At 38.7% G+C, this 13,988-nt stretch overlaps 1 long non-coding RNA gene across 1 annotated transcript; it reads left to right on the top strand.

Annotated features, from left to right (window-relative positions):
* The first annotated feature begins 3,738 nt into the window (after nucleotides 1-3,738).
* LOC138973059 (uncharacterized) lies at nucleotides 3,739-5,728 on the top strand. Its single transcript, XR_011457876.1, has 3 exons — nucleotides 3,739-3,795; nucleotides 4,687-4,749; nucleotides 5,595-5,728. It is a non-coding gene; the product is annotated as an uncharacterized lncRNA (long non-coding RNA).
* The last annotated feature ends 8,260 nt before the right edge of the window (nucleotides 5,729-13,988 follow it).

Raw genomic sequence — 13,988 nt, 5'->3', positions numbered from 1 at the left:
ACACCCTGTTTTCTGTCTCAGTAATTTTTGGTTTCAAATAAAATACTTTTACTGATTCCCAGAAAATAATTGAAATTGTGTGGCTGCGGAAAACAGTGAATATTGTGGTTATTGGTTGGAACTTTAGTCGAGCTTTCCTTTACATCAAAAGCAACTATGTTAAAATGTACGATCTGGGTTGTTTCAGAAGAATCAAAGAGGCAGAACAGTGCTGTTCACTGGAAAAGGTGACGCCTTTGATGAAAAGGATAGTGCTGGAGATGATGAAAGTGACAGCACCAGTGAAGACAACAGGTGAGTTTTTCTGTTGATAGCTTACAACTGGGCTCAGGTTAAAGTTCTGCAGTGCTATTTGACATAAATCAGGTGCAGCTACTAAAGTGTCAGGTTGTGCCTTAACAATTTTGACAATCCTCTGTCATCCAGCCCCAAATCATTTGCACTGGCTTCCGGTAGGTTGGCAGGTGTTTAAACTGAGTAACAGCCTTGAAGAGTGTGGAAAGTATTTGACGTATTTTAGAATTACGAAAAGTGTTTTGTTTTCAAGATTCTAGTATCTCATAACCTTACTCGGTGTACATGTATAAACGTGTTCACAGAAATATCCCATTTCCAAGTCAGCAGTGATTAGCATGATCTGATAGCTGTTGTTTAAATGGATTCTGAAGGAAAGAGCTTGGTGAGAGCTCTCTGAATTGAGGGGACACATGTGCATTGCCTTTACTAACTTAGTAGATGTTACAGAACTTCTGTTCCCATTTGTTTCAGAGTTGCTGGGGGGGGGGGGGGGGGGGGGGGGGGCATTGTCATATAGCATTATAGCATCAGCTGACTTGAGGCTATCAACAGGGATCAGCGCATCTTAGAAAGTGAAATCATTGATGCATGTAGGGATTTATCTCCCACTGGGTTACTAACACTTTCTCAAAACTTTTGTTACAGAAATTCCACTTGTCTTTCTCCTGCTGCAACTTCTAAGAGTGCTCACCACCATCATGCTACCTCTGATGGGGGCTTTCTCCTGCCTGACACTTGTGACAGAAGGTAATTTCTGTAGTTTATTAAGCATCTTTTGCTTTGGAGATGTGGACATGATTAATAAAACTCCACGTGCACAATGGATTCATCTGATAACACTCAGATTTTGATTTCACTCAGGCACACACACACACATTTGTGGTTAATGTAAAATGGCAAAAAAAAGAAGGGTTAGGTTGTCCGGAAAGCATTTTCTTTGCCTTATCACTTTCTTAAAACTAGCTCATATGGTGAATTTTTTGTTGTGCTGAAAATTAATGCTTGTTTCAATTCTGAGAGGAGACAGGTCTGGATGAGTTATGTTGTTACTTCTTGTATAAGTATCTGCAGTTTAGATTCATCATGTTGGAATATCCTCCCTGTTTCACCGTGACCAACATTAACCTGGAGTGTTAGTGGACAGATACTGAGAGTGAGAGAGCGAGATACACATTTATCTTGTAGACATTTAAGTCATGAAAATCTTAAAAATGAATCATTTTTCAAGATCTGTGTGCTACAAGGTTGTCGTCACCAAGACTGAGACTGGTCTCAAAAACCGGGAAATCTTTAGATGATGCAGTTGTTTTTTATTTCAAACCCTCGAAGTATTCTCCCTTAGCGGCTACACACAGTTTAAGTCGTTGGACCCAGTCAAGAAATGACCGTTTGAAGTCGTTTTTTGGCACCTGGTTCAGACACTGGAAAACAGCCGATCCGAGGGCTGATCGACTGTCAAATCGACGCCCAGCCAATTGTCTTTTCAGATGAGGAAACAAAAAAAAGTCACAGGGTGCAAGATCAGGAGAGTAGGGAGGATGTGGCAAAGTTTCAAAGTTTTCTTCCTCCAGGTACTCTTTCACCACCTTGGATTTGTGAGCAGGTGCGTTATCATGAAGTAATTTGATCCCTTTCAATCCTGTAGTTGGTCTGGCTCTCTTGTAGTAACGAACGATGCCAGCAAGAACTTTTTCCTTGTAGTACACCCCAGTGATGCTTCTGCGTTTTTCGCGTGGTTTTGAAAAATGACGCCCTTTGTGTTATAAAATATTGTGTATAAAACCTTCTTGCCGGAGCGACTTTTTCGCACGATCCGAGGGGCATTGGCAACTTTTTTTTATCCATGCTTTGTTTTGAGCTTTTCTTTTTGGCTCAAAGAAGTACACCCAAGTTTCGTCTCCAGTCACGATCTCATCCAAGCGTTTTTGATCACATCCGTCGTATATCTTGAGTAGCCGTTAGGCAAACGTAACCCTACACCTCTTGTTCTCTTCAGTGAGGAAATGTGGTACCCATCGCGCGCACACCTTTGTGTATCCAAGTTTGTGTTTTAAAACTCTCAAGACAGACGACGACGAAATGTCCTGTGTTTCGGCGATAAAATGACTGCTCACTCGGGGATCTTCATCAACTAACCGTTGCACATGGGACACCATTTTATTGTCGGTTACAGGTGGTTTCTTCACTTTTCCCCTTGCATCTTCCACAGACGTTTTCCCTGTTGAGAAATGCTTTGCCCACCGAAAAACTGTCGCGCGAGATGGTGCTGTGCCTGAGCTTACAGTTCTCAGCTCTTCAAGTATGTCACCGGCCGTTTTACCAAGTGCAGTTCTTATTTTGATGTAGGATCGAAAATCCTTCTCTGAAAATGTGCTTTTTGCCGCCATTTTTTAGGCCAGTGTCTCTCGCTTACATGACTAAATACACTGTATCTTTACGAAAACACAACGGATCACAAAGAAATTATGCACAATAATACGTTGTGTACCAATCTTGATAATGACGTCATTTGTTATAAATGTCGTCATTTGATTCTGTGCAAAAAAGACCAGTCTCAGTCTTGCTGACGACAACCTTGTATGTACAGTATATACTTATCTGTCAAAGTCAAGGCCCCTATTGTACAAATTAATTATCATAAAGCACAAACATTTTGTTCATAAGTGAGAAGAGTTCTTTTTATGGGTCTACTATGATGTGTGCAATTTCACCAGAAAATGTAGCTAGTCTCCAAAACACCATTAATTTGGTGATACACCTGTACTTCAGTGTTTATTCATAGCAGCTTGATCCTAAAAATGCATATACTAAAAAAAGGACTTTGGAAAAAGTATGTCAGATATTTGCAAAACAAGCACACAAAAGAAAAGAACTCTTGAGTGCCATTTCCTTTCCAGAACAGTTCTGTTGAAAGATAATGAGATATACAACCCATGTTTCTTTTGTTCAGTGATGATGCCATGGCTGTAGATGAGTGCATTTCAAGTGAGGATGAGTGGACACCTCGGGTATGTACTTGATTTTATATATTACAACAATGGCGCTGCTCAGCTGGCGACATGCAACGTTCGCTCTGTCTCAGTCAGCTGTTTTGTGTGTTCCTGTTTTGGCTATATTGTCGTTGTTTTGTGACCAGAGTGTGGAAAGTCTAGGGGCTCGGAAACACAAAGATACCCAAAAAGTAAAAAGGTTGTGGCACGCAAAACTCTCACCATAAGGTGACCCTGAGAGTAAAAAACTCAGGAACGCAGAAGAACATGGAGTTTTGTGTGCACCACCGAGTGAAGTGATTTGATTAATGAACATAGCTAGTATATTGGCAATAATGAACTGTGACAAGTATAGTCAGCCATTTTCAGTCCAGCTGTTTGTTTTCTTAAAATCTATCATGCTTATTTTAATAATTTGTGGTGTGGTTTTTTTTCAGAAGAAGGGGAGAGACTGGAGAAGAAGTGAGGATGAAAGTGACAGCACCAGTCACAGTACCAGTGAAGAAAGGTGAGTTTTTTTATGGTCGTAAACAGACAACAATAAAATATACCTTGGCATTTTCTCAAGGAAAAAAGTAAGAAATATGAATGAAAGTCAGCAGAGGCTTATTCCAGAGTTATAACAAATCTTTCAGAGCTTTCCAGGTTTCTCAGATGTGCAAAATTTAAGATTTCTTAATAACTATTATTGCTGGTGCTTTCAATTTGAGTAAGTTCTTAAGATTAAAATAACTTTCATACACCTGTTAGTACTACGAAATGGCCGTAGTAAACAGAAATACGAAATACGCTTTCATGCTCAAAACTACGCTAAAAAAAGTTCTGTTAATTTCTGTTGTGTGTCAATTGTGTATGTACATGTATGTATGCGTGTGTGGTATTATTAAAAACACTGCTTTGCAATGCACACAGAACTACTCCACAGTTTTCCAGGATAGTCTAAATTATTTTTGGACTATTCTTAGTCATTGTGGAGACTAAACAGGTCTGCTTTCAATCTTTGCCAAAGTTTGTCCAGAATCTAGCCCAAAGTCGACTTGAAGAAGCTTAGTGAAATCTTTTCAGTCTATCTCGCACATGGAAAGTCCCTCATAAACAGATGTCGCTGAGCTTCTTAAAACCGATTTCGGGTCGGACAGGCTTAATGGTTACATTGATAATAAAGATTGATTCAGCGTTAACACTAAGTGTGTGATGATAAACTTGACAAGGAACACACTCTCTGAACTGTTGGGATCAAATCACATTTTGAGTTGTTTTAATGTTATTAGTTATTCTGCCTATTTGGTGGAATAAAGCTGCAGAAATCAACTTTTGAGCATTGCTAAAAGACTTAGAAAAGAGCTGATAAACACATGAGGCAGGAATGAAATGGCTTCACTGTTTTTTGGTTGCACAGGTCTGCTACTTCAGCAAGATCAAGGAAAAGGCAAAGACAGACACAGTCCTCACAAAGAAAAAGGTTGGCATTTTTGTTATTTCTGCAAAAACATTTCTCTTTTTGTGTTAGTGTACAACTTTATTTTTATTTTGGGGGGGGGGGGGGGGGATTTAAGCTGCTGATTTTTATGCCCTTGGATGCATTTGATTAACATTTTGTTTGATTTGTCTTTGTTCTTCATTTGTTGGAACATCTTCAAGCAGATATCTTGTCAGTTGAAGCCTTGTCTGGTGGAAACAAACGGGTTCCTAGTGTATTATGTGTGTGTGGGTCTGTTTGAAGTCCGAGTTGTAAATCATTACTGATCGATAAGTGCACAGCTCAGACCATGGTTACATGAAGCATCCCATTTTCATGTCATTTTGCACAGATGTGTGTTTGTTCATTGGGAGAATGAAGAGGCGAAAGGTGGTATTATGATGATGTATTTCAGACACTATTTTACTTCATTTGTTTCTGGGTATGGTCAATGCAACAACAAAGCACTTTTTTTGATATTTTATGGCAAAATCATATTGTTAAATGAAACCAAAGTAGGCCTTTTTTTACTGAGCGGACACAAATATGGGTTTGTTTGAAGGGGGGTGGGGGGTAGGGGGGTGGTGTAGGGGGGGTGGGGTGGGGGGGGAGGGGGGGTGAGGGAGTGGCAAAGCTCTTCTCAAACTAGACAACTGTAATGGATGAGTTGTATATGCATTTGCTTGAAAATGATTTCTTCATCTCATGCATATTATTTTTATTGTAATTGATTTCAGCAAATCGCAATTATGGCATCAGCACATCTTAGAAAGTGAAAAAAACATTGATGCATGTAGGGAATTATCTCCAGCTGGGTTACTAAGATTTTTTCAAAATTTTTGTTGCAGAAATTCCAGTTGTTTGTCTCCTGCTGCATCATCCACTTCTCCAAGATCTGATCATCGTGCTACCTCTCAAAGATCTCCCAGTTACAGCACTAACAGATGCACCACACAGGCTAGGAAAAAATCTTGCAGAGAACGCAAACAAAAGGAGCAGAGCAAGAGGAAAAGAAGGAAAGTCCAGTGTCCCGTACATACTTGTAAAGGGTTGGTTATTAATTTGCCAAGACATTTTCATCAAATTCATCAAGCCATTCCCAAGCACGAGGCTCACAAACTGATTCAAAGACTGAAAAAGCCAGCGAAACGAAACTACCCAATTGTGAACTGTACAATTCAGAACTGTACTTGGAAAGGTACTCGCCTCGACAAACACCTTATTTCCAAGGAACATAAATTTGAGAAGGCCCATGCAAAAAGATTAGCAAAACAGATTCGCTCAGCACAGACAGTGCCAGAGTCTGTACATGGACAGAACATGCATTCTGTTAAATCATTAGCAGAAGACTTCCTTGAATGGTTTCAATCTATTGAAGGTGGAAACTATATTCCAGACTTTCGATCAGAAAGCAAAAAAGCACAGAAAAGCAAACAAAACAAAAAGTACAAGGGTATGGTTGAGACAGTGCTCAAGACGTGTTTGGGAAGTGGAGAGTTTCACAAATCTGCACTTGAACAGCTTGATTCTATTGGGAAAAGAACAGGGAACAGTTCCAAGTCTGTTGTGGAAAAATTGCAGGAAGGGAAATCATGGGGTACTGTCAAAAATTATCTTTGCGCTTTTTCACACTTCATTGATTTTCTGGAAACAAGAAAGCCAGTGTTGCTTGAAAAAGATTCCATTGCATCCATTAGGCTGAATTTGAAAGGTTGCATCCAGACGGTGACCAAGTTTGCACTCGAAGAGCAACAGCGCAGAAAACTCTTCGATCGGAACAAGGTGATATCTTTCTCTGACATCAAGCAGTACTTAGAGATGAACATTGCAAACAGTTTAATCAAGTCGTTTGAAGTTGACACAGCTGATTCAGATGAAAATCTTAGAGGTGGGGTCCACAGGATTGCTAAACACTTGCTACTACAAATAGCAATTCAGAATGCAAAAAGAACAGGTATTTTCAATGACATGACTTGTGAGGAACTTGACGAAGCCGTAGAGGAGGATGGTGGCTATGTTGTGATGGTAGCAGAAGGAAAAACGTTCAGGGTGGCTGGTGCCTCAGGGGTTTTCTGCTCAGCTGAAGAGTACAGAAGTTTGAAGTACTTTGTTTCAGACATCAGGCCTTATTTGAAACCGTCAACAAACCAGGTTTTTTGTAGACGCACTGGAGAGTACGCCTCGGTTAGTGAATCAGGTGAATTTGTCAGAGAAGCCTGGGTTGACTTTGGGACAATCATCTCAAAGGATGTTGGTGATCTCACGTTTACCTTGATAAGGAAGACAGTGGTTAGTAAATCAAGGCAGGAGGGGGTTACCCAAGACAAGCAAGAAGAAATGGCCAGACATATGGACCATAGCAGAGACACAGCCAACAAGTATTATGATACCAGTACAGGGGCGAGGCTGACAGCTTCATTCCGTCGTACCTTCACTACATTCTATGATCCTTTGGAGTCTGATGAGGACAGTAGTGAAGAGGAAGATGCTTTTCCTCCTTCTAATAAACTGGCAGATGTTGACAGAAGTAGGGCTGATGAGTCTGTGGACAAGATTTCTCCAGGGCCTAAGGCACAGATGTGCTCAGAAAGTACAGAGGCAAAAGCATGTAAACACACCTTTGGCAAGGCAGATGTTTTTACAGATGACGATAAAGCACGATTACACAGGTGTTGTGCAGGCTTGATTGAAAAGTACAGGAATCGCAGAGCAGGGGAAAAAGGGGTCACCAGGTGTGAAATATTAGCCAGTGTCAGATCAGCAGGCCCAAACTTCTCAGACTTGCTCAAAAATTATACTCTTTCACAAATTTGTAACAGAGTTCGATGCGAGTTGAGAAAAAATAAGAAAGTAAAGCCCTAATTGATCAGTTTTGCAGAAATGTAACAAGATGTTTCTTACTTTCTGATGGAGAGAAATACCGGTATGAGATCAGTATTGATTCTAGTGCTTGCGGTTTTATTGGAAATACATAATGGTTTTTTTACCCAACTAAGTAATCTGGTGTGTTTAGTAGTAAGCTCTGTATGTGGGCGCATATGTTTGTGTGCTTGTGTTCCTCAAGCAGCCTGTCCTTGTTCATAAAAAGTGCATGCAGTACTCACTCTTCTTCCTGTATTGTTTTTGAATCTTTTCAGTTATTATGGCTCTAAGATCAAACTCGTTGTGTTTATAGCAATCAGACACAGTGGTACATGTACTGACAAAGATTTGTAATTGTTTGACAAAAACTGAGATATTTCGTGTACCTTATGTTTTTGTGTTTATGTGTGTGTGTGTTTTTGTTTGTTTGTGTGTGTGTGTGTGTGTGTGTGTGTGTGTGTGTGTGTGTGTGTGTGTGTGTGGCATATATACTATTTCCTTATTTGAATGAAGATTTTGTCAAAAGAAAAAATGAGTAAATGTGCACATTTATATCATTTTATCTTTTGGGTTTGTTTGTAACAGTCATAGAATCTTAGCATTGTAAAAGTTTTATAAACGTGTGTAATGTTTATGAGGTGTGCTTGGTGTAGTGATGCTTTACATCGTGATACAAACATGTTAATGTAACAAAACCAAAATGTTTTAAGGGGAGGTGGGCCAGTGCACTACCTTTTTTTTTATTTTGAATGTTTTATTGTGTCTAAATGTTATTTTATGAAAGAAATGAACAAATGATGACAAACAATAGTCATGTTTTGTATTTTCGGTTGCTGGTTTTTGTTTTACGCGACAAAAACAGTCAAAATACAGACAAAAGTGGAGTACAGGAGATACACGGATTTTCATCAGATGTGATTGTCACACTTCTAATTATTGTTTTATTTTATCCTTCTGGGTATGCTCTAGGGGATTACGAAGCAGATCTTGTTTATTATATTTATATTTGGAGTTAGGAACACTTCTTTGTTACAACTGTCAAACTTTAGGGTAACGCTTGCGAAATTATTTTTTGAAATCATCTGGATATGACTATAATAAAATTTCAGCAAAATCCCTTCGTAATCCCCTAGAATGTTATATTCTGCACAAACTACAAAAGAAAATATTGCTCTAGCTAAATTACAGCCAGAGAAATCGCGTAACTCAAGACGTAACCGTAGGCAAAATGGCTGAACTGAGAAAAACGACATTGAAGATTGAACACCACAGAAACACTATTGAAACAGACATACAAGGACAAAACTGTGTTATGAATGAACAGCTTAGTTTATTTGAATTGCAAACTACTTAGCCTTTAGCACGCCAGCAGCGAATTTATGCGTCCATCCCTTCTTTCCCTCTGTCAACCAGCATGGGGATACTGCCCCAGCGCTAAACGTGTATCAATGACCCGATTCTCGTTTGTATTTGCATGCGAATAACGGTATTTTTAACGGTAACTTACTTGAGCCAGAACGAGGCTTCTTTCCTTCCGTTATCTCGTCGTGTCTTATGCGCTGAATTTGTTGGTCGAAGTTTTCTGCTTTTGTTTTTACATCGATACAGTACTTTAGTGCTTCGACAAGCAAGATGGAGGATGATGAGTTTGAAACTTTTGTTTGAGTTGTTTTTTGACAACAAATCGTACGTGGAATCTGAACGATTTACTGAGGAAGCTCTTCGCAATGAACTGTGTATCGCGGTGAAGAAAATGACAGTGACAGTGACGGAATTTACGAAAGTGCAGATTGATACAAACAGTTGCTGATCCAGTTTCGTTCGTGAAATGGCAGACCCAGCAAACATTACCGATAATCTGACTGATGTTGGATACTTTCTCCTGTTTTTGTTTTTTTGCGTAGCAAATGCTCGACTTGCTTGTCGAGGAGATACTGCTCAGAAACTGACTCAAATTCAGCGCAAAGCAAGCCAGTTGCAAGACGTAAAAAGTCTGCGCCATGCATGGCGTGTTCGGAAATGGCGACCTGTGGATCTGCGTGGAGATCAAAGCTTTCCTCTGTATCGGAAACACCGGCAGAATCCAAACTTTGGCCTAGTACCAGCGGAAATACTTGTTGTTGCTTACCGAACTAATAAAGACATTGTCCTCTTTCTTATTTCGAACCATTGTTATCGTATCAAAGGTTGTTTCTCAAAGAAAAATTCGCTTTCGGTTGTCACTGATCGTTTGATGTGTAACCAGGATGTTGTAAAACCGAGTGAACTTCGGGTGTTCCCGTCATGGCCGAGAGTCTCTTCGGTAGTTTCCGTATGCAAAATTCGTAAGCTGAGCATGCGCACTCACAAAGTAAACTGGTTCCCGATTTCGGTTTATGAAACGAACCAATGGATGTCGAGTACCTTCCAAATAAGGACATTTCCGTTCGATTCCGTTCGATTACGATTGCTGCTTTTGCAACGGACTAGTGGCTGAGTGAATGGAACATTCATCAAAACACTGATGTCATGTTATAGGTCAAGAGCTGCTGCGCAGTTTCGTATGTCGTGAATGCACTGTTTTGCTGAGGACAAAGCCGTAACTAGCCTTTGAAATGAGACATTTTTTGGCGGGGGAATATCGACTACAGAAGACAATCAATGCCACACATGTTCACATTTTGTCTTTATTGACAGATAAATAGGACACTTTAGACAAAAACACTGACACACATGGATGATAGGTATGTTATGGAAACATAATCTGCTAAAATACCCAAAACAGTGTTTTGAACGATTTGGTCAATTTTGCACTGGCCCACCTGCCCTTAAGTGTCTTAGATTCAGGTGTGTAAGCTTTTTTGACTTGTCTTCCCATTATAATTTGGAAGGGCAATGGATCACGTTTGTTGATTATTGATACCAGAAGAACATCCTATTCATAAGTCCTGTTTGAGAAAAAAGTATTACTTGTAATGAGTTGGTAATGAACATGTGAGAAATCAAGGCTTTCAGTTTGCAAAGTGATAGTTTACAGGTTTTTCTTCTTTTTTATGAATGTCACAAGCCATTTTGGAATATACATCAAACTGTAAAATTTAGTTGGTTACCAAGAAAAGAGTTGTGAACTTTTTTATAAATATTTAGCAGAGTTTGATGTGAGCTGAGAGAAAAACCAAAGTTAAATCTTTCTGTTTGATTCATGATAGCAGTGGTTCAGAAATAATTGGTTTTTGCTTTTTGTTCAGTTTTTGCATTGCTGAAAGTGGTTGAAAATCTCTGATCTGATCTTGACCACAAACTCTGGTTTAATTATCATTCTGCTGACTAGCAAGAAATCTGTAACTTTTGTTTTCAGTGGCTACTAATATGTTTGTAACTGTATAGCAGTTTTGTTGGAAAGAATGTGGGCAGACTTGCACAAGTCTGTGAATTGTAATATTTAAACATCTTTTGAACTGATTGAACCAAACTGTTTTGTTCACATCTCAGTTTGGGCAGTTCCTCTGTGCAGATTGTTATTCTTGACAGTGAAATTGTTGTTAACTAAAGAATGCTAATTTGATGCTGATTAAGTGATTGTGTTGTTGTTGTTGGCTATAGACTGTTCTGAAGTTTTCATTGGGAGCTCATAAGGTGTTGTTGAGAATGTCTAATTCTGTCATTGAGATTTGCCGTATTGACCATTTTTGCAGAAATGTAACAAGATGTTTCTTTCTTTCTGATGGAGAGAAATACTGGAATCATATCAGTATTGATTCTAGTGCTTGCGGTTTTATTGGAAACGCATAGTGGTTTTTTTTTTACCCACCTAAGTAATCTGGTGCGTTTGAGTAGTAAGCTCTGTTTGTAGACCAGTGCATGTGTTTGTTTGTGCATGTGTTTCTGTCTCTCAAGCAGCCTCTCCCTGTTCATAAAAAAGTGCAGGCAGTACTCACTCTTCTTGATTTCTGTATTGTTTTTGAATCTTTTCAGTTATTTTGGCTCTAAGATCAAACTCATTGTGTTTATAGCAATGAGACACAGTGGTACTGACAAAGATTTGAAATTGTTTGACAAAAATTGATATTTCATGTACCTTTGTGTGTGTGTGTGTGTGTGTGTGCGTGCGTGCGTGCGTGCATCTGTCTGTGTCTCTGTGTCCGTTTGTGGCATGGATACTATTTTCTTATTTGAGTGAAGATTTTGTCAAAGGAAAAATAGGAGTAAATGTGCAGATTTATTTTATTTCATCTTTTGGGTTTATTATATCAAAGTCAAAGAGAAAGTTAATCACTGGTTTCAAACTCTGTCAGAAGGCTTCAGTTCAAGTTAATTCAGTTCAAATTAATCTCAAACAGTCATAGAATCTTTGTATTGTAGTTTATAAACGTGTGTAATGTTTATGAGGGGTGCTTGGTGCAATGTTGCTTTACATCGTGATACAAACATGTAAATGTAACAAGACAAAACCAAAATGTTTCAAGTGTCTTAGATGCAGTTGTGTGAGCTATTCTGTGTTGCTTTTCCATTATACTTTAGAAGGGCAATGGATCACGTTTGTTGCTTATTGATACTAAAAGAACATCCTAATCAATAAGTTCTGTTTGAGAAAAAGTATTACATTGTACTTGTAATGAGTTGGTATGGAACATTTCAGAAATCAAGGCTTTCAGTTGGCAAAGTGCTAGTTTTTTTCTTCTTCTTTTTTATGAATGTCAGAAACCATTTTGGAATATACATTAAACTGTTAAATTTAGTTACCAAGAAAACAGTTGTGCACATTTTACACATTTTGAACAGTTTGTGAGGTGAGGGAACAATGAATCAAGTTCAAGTTAATCTAAAATCTTTGTATTGTATTAAATTTTATAAACGTGTAATGTTTATGAGGGGTGCTTGGTGCAATGTTGCTTTATATCGTGATACAAACATGTAAATGTAACGAGACAAAACCAAAATGTTTCAAGTGTCTTAGTTAGATGTAGGTGTGTGAGCTGTTCTGGCTTGTCTTTTCCATTATACTTTACTCTTTAGAACGGCAACGGATCACGTTTGTTGCTTATTGATACCAGAATAACATCCTATTCATAAGTCCTGTTTGAGAAAAAGCATTACTTGTAATGAGTTGGTATTGAACATTTGAGAAATCAAGGCTTTCAGTTTGCAAAGTGATAGTTTTTTTACTCACGTGCGAAGCAAAAGTGAGTCTATGTACTCACCCGAGTCGTCTGTCCGTCCGGACATCCGTCCGGACGTCCGGAAAACTTTAACGTTGGATATTTCTTGGACACTATTCAGTCTATCAGTACCAAATTTGGCAAGATGGTGTATGATGACAAGGCCCCAAAAAACATACATAGCATCTTGACCTTGCGTCAAGGTCGCAGGGGCCATTAATGTCTAAAAAACAGCTATTTTTCCCATTTTCTCTGAAGTTTTTGAGATTGAATACCTCACCTATATATGATATATAGGGCAAAGTAAGCCCCATCTTTTGATACCAGTTTGGTTTACCTTGCTTCAAGGTCAAGGTCACAGGAGCTCTTCAAAGTTGGATTGTATACATATTTTGAAGTGACCTTGACCCTGAACTATGGAAGATAACTGTTTCAAACTTAAAAATTATGTGGGGCACATGTTATGCTTTCATCATGAGACACATTTGGTCACATATGATCAAGGTCACTTTGACCCTTATGAAATGTGACCAAAATAAGGTAGTGAACCACTAAAAGTGACCATATCTCATGGTAGAAAGAGCCAATAAGCACCATTGTACTTCCTATGTCTTGAATTAACAGCTTTGTGTTGCATGACCTTGGATGACCTTGACCTTGGGTCAAGGTCACATGTATTTTGGTAGGAAAAATGTGTAAAGCAGTTCTTAGTGTATAATGTCATTGCTAGGTTTAGTTATTTGACCCTGAAGGTCAGGGTCATGTAAAGGTCAAGGTCAAGCATGTGAGTTGTATGGGCTTTGCCCTTCTTGTTAATTATTTTTATGAATGTCAAAAGCCATGTTTGAATATGAGACTGTGCCAAAAGGTCAGGTGTCATGTCTACTGTCCCGAATGACACACGATTGCTGACATTTCACCATTGCCAACAGAATAAACAAATAAGAAATAGGTAGAAAATGAATGTGAAAACTGACTTTAATTGTTGATCAGTATTTTCTATACCACTAACAAATAATCTACTTGCACATAGCTGTTTGGCAAATGTATGTTGCATGGGACACACTGACATGAAAGTGGAAGATGTTTTTCCCTCTAGAGAAACTACATATCAAGTTACACTTTTTGTGCTCTTCCATTCCAGTTGGCAATCAATTGTTAACGCATGTTATTAGAAAAAATAGAACGAAAACAGATTAGATAGAATGAAAAATGTACTGGTGATGTCATTTGGGACATACT

This window comes from Littorina saxatilis, linkage group LG8 (assembly GCF_037325665.1).
Source record: "Littorina saxatilis isolate snail1 linkage group LG8, US_GU_Lsax_2.0, whole genome shotgun sequence".
Lineage (NCBI taxonomy): Eukaryota > Metazoa > Mollusca > Gastropoda > Littorinimorpha > Littorinidae > Littorina > Littorina saxatilis.
This window is presented reverse-complemented; position numbering and strand designations above follow the sequence as displayed.